The following is a 2,367-nucleotide window of genomic DNA, read 5'->3' as shown; positions in this document are numbered from 1 at the left end:
AGAGATTTTTAGCACCTTCATAAATTTAGTGCAGCACTCACAGAGAAATGGAATAACAGCCAGACATGTGGGATATTTATAGGGTGGCTGTATCGGACAATGAGGAAGAAAGGAAAAGAAATCTGTGGGGTCGGATTCACCGGAATGCTACACACAGAACAAACCCACTGGAGAGTTCAGAGGTCACCACTGTGACTGATTTACTGAATGAATGACATGCTGTTAACAGAGATACAGGTCAGACAGAGTGATATCAATCTTTAAACCAATTTCACTGAGCCGCATGGTGTTTGTGGAAAATGATCACATCTGTTTGACATGTATGGTGTAAAATGTTATCAAGATTGTGGCACTGAGACACAACAGCAGAGTAACAGCAGTTATTTTCCTTATACTGAGCAGGAGTACGAGACTGAAGGTAGTCTGGGTTTCCCTGGTTTAAAAGTAGACTATAAAATGTGTCTATTATGTATCTATTTAGTGGTGGTTGAGTGTGTTATGTATCTTTAAGTTTTAGTTTATTTATTTTTCTTTGAGAAATGGTAAAGTTGAAGTTTGACAATATATAATTTGAACTAAGTCAGCGTTATTCTGTTTCCAAGAGTTTAAAGAAAGCCTAAAAAACCAAGAAAGTAACATACAACTCTACATGATCTCAGCTGATTTGGCTTTGAGACATTTATGTGTTTGTATATTTACATGTTAACTCAAATGTGAGTCTAGCTGAATCCATTTCAATCATACATGCATTTAAAGAGTAACCTGTGCATTTTTTTAAACCTGGACCTTATTTCCCTGTGTTTCTTTTGCAAAGTGACCAATGTAGACAGCGAGTTTTAAATTTGGTCCAGTACTGAGAGAGAAAGAGAGAAAGAGAGAGAGAGAGTGCTGCAGCCGCGAAACGGGCTACAATGTATCCTTGCGGGCAATTGCGCACTGTTATATATATCCCTATATTCATATATATATCTTATAAATATATCCATTAAAAATGCTTGTGTTTGTTACTGACCAGCTCAAGAAGTGTCTGACCACAGTCTGTGTAAAGTCGAGCTAGCTCAAGGAGACATCTCGTTCTGAAATCTCCTCTGTGGGAATCGAGTACCCACCCAGTCTCGCAAGCTTTACAACTTTGCAGAAGTTGGTCCATCCTTCTCTTCCTGTTGCCCCCCTCTCTCCCAGCAGGGGGCAGCTGCTATGGACAAGTCAAAACTGTACCAATGAGAGCAGCTTAAGTACGTCACGTCCACTGGCTCCGTCATGCACTTTATAATAGACCAATTTTAACGGGGATTACGTTGTAGCCTGTTTCGTGGCGGCTGGCTGCCGCACTCTCCTTCAATGCTGGACCATATTGAAAACTTGTTCTCCTCATTAGTCACTTTGACACAAAAACATGGGCCAGGTTAAAAAATACAGAAGTTAGCTTTTAAATCATCATGTGACTCTAAATCTTCACAAAAAGTCATTGGGTTCTTTTAGGCAGGGTGACCCATCTGATTTGATTATTCAGCAACAAGGGACTTTTAGTTGTGTATGTATTGCATGTCCCATGTTGTTCAGTAATCTGACAGCTGTTTTACCCTCTGACACTCCCCCTGTTGTCTAACTTAAAGCCGTGGGCCAAAGCAGCGTTTTCTTCTAGCTGAGCGGCTCCTGTCAGTTGCTGCCGACAGGTCAGCGATGCTTCGAGATTGTTAAAGCTCTGAGACCTGCACCTAATATCACGCTTCACAACCCCATCAATACCCCCACAGCACTGGGAACAAGCCCAGCTCAGCCTAAATGCTCCCAGAACACCAAAGGACACACATTCATTCACCCCACTGCTCACCAAGGTCAAAACCACCGAGGAGAAGTCAGCCGTCATTTGACTGGAGGAAAATGTAAGAGTCAGTCAGTCAGTAAGACAGCCTGTTAGTTAGTCATGCAGTCAGTCAGTCAGAGCTTTCTTGAGCTGATATCACAAACCGATGGGCATGATAATGCAGCTATACTACAAACAATACTTTTCATTTTATTATAAAGGTGATACGCAGAATAACTTTAGTTGTATACAAGTTTTATGAAAAACACATTGTGTAAAAAAAAAAATGAGGACTAAAAAAATAAGAACTGAACTGGTTTTGGTGTTTCTCAAAATCAATGATCAAGGTTGCTTTTAGTTTTGCACCCCCATTCAACAATCATAATCAATCACAGAGAAAATAAAATGAAGAAAACATTGTGCAGACCACTTCTCATCAAGCCACTATGCACTTCAGGAATACTTATTTTTTACTCTTATTCTAATTAGAAAACTACTGTAAAATTTGAATTGTATTATTAAATTATATGATAAAACATGCGCTGGGTAATGCACGGTGG

This window comes from Morone saxatilis, unplaced genomic scaffold (assembly GCF_004916995.1).
Source record: "Morone saxatilis isolate NCDOM2014 unplaced genomic scaffold, NCSU_SB_2.0 Contig19, whole genome shotgun sequence".
Taxonomy (NCBI): domain Eukaryota; kingdom Metazoa; phylum Chordata; class Actinopteri; family Moronidae; genus Morone; species Morone saxatilis.
This window is presented reverse-complemented; position numbering follows the sequence as displayed.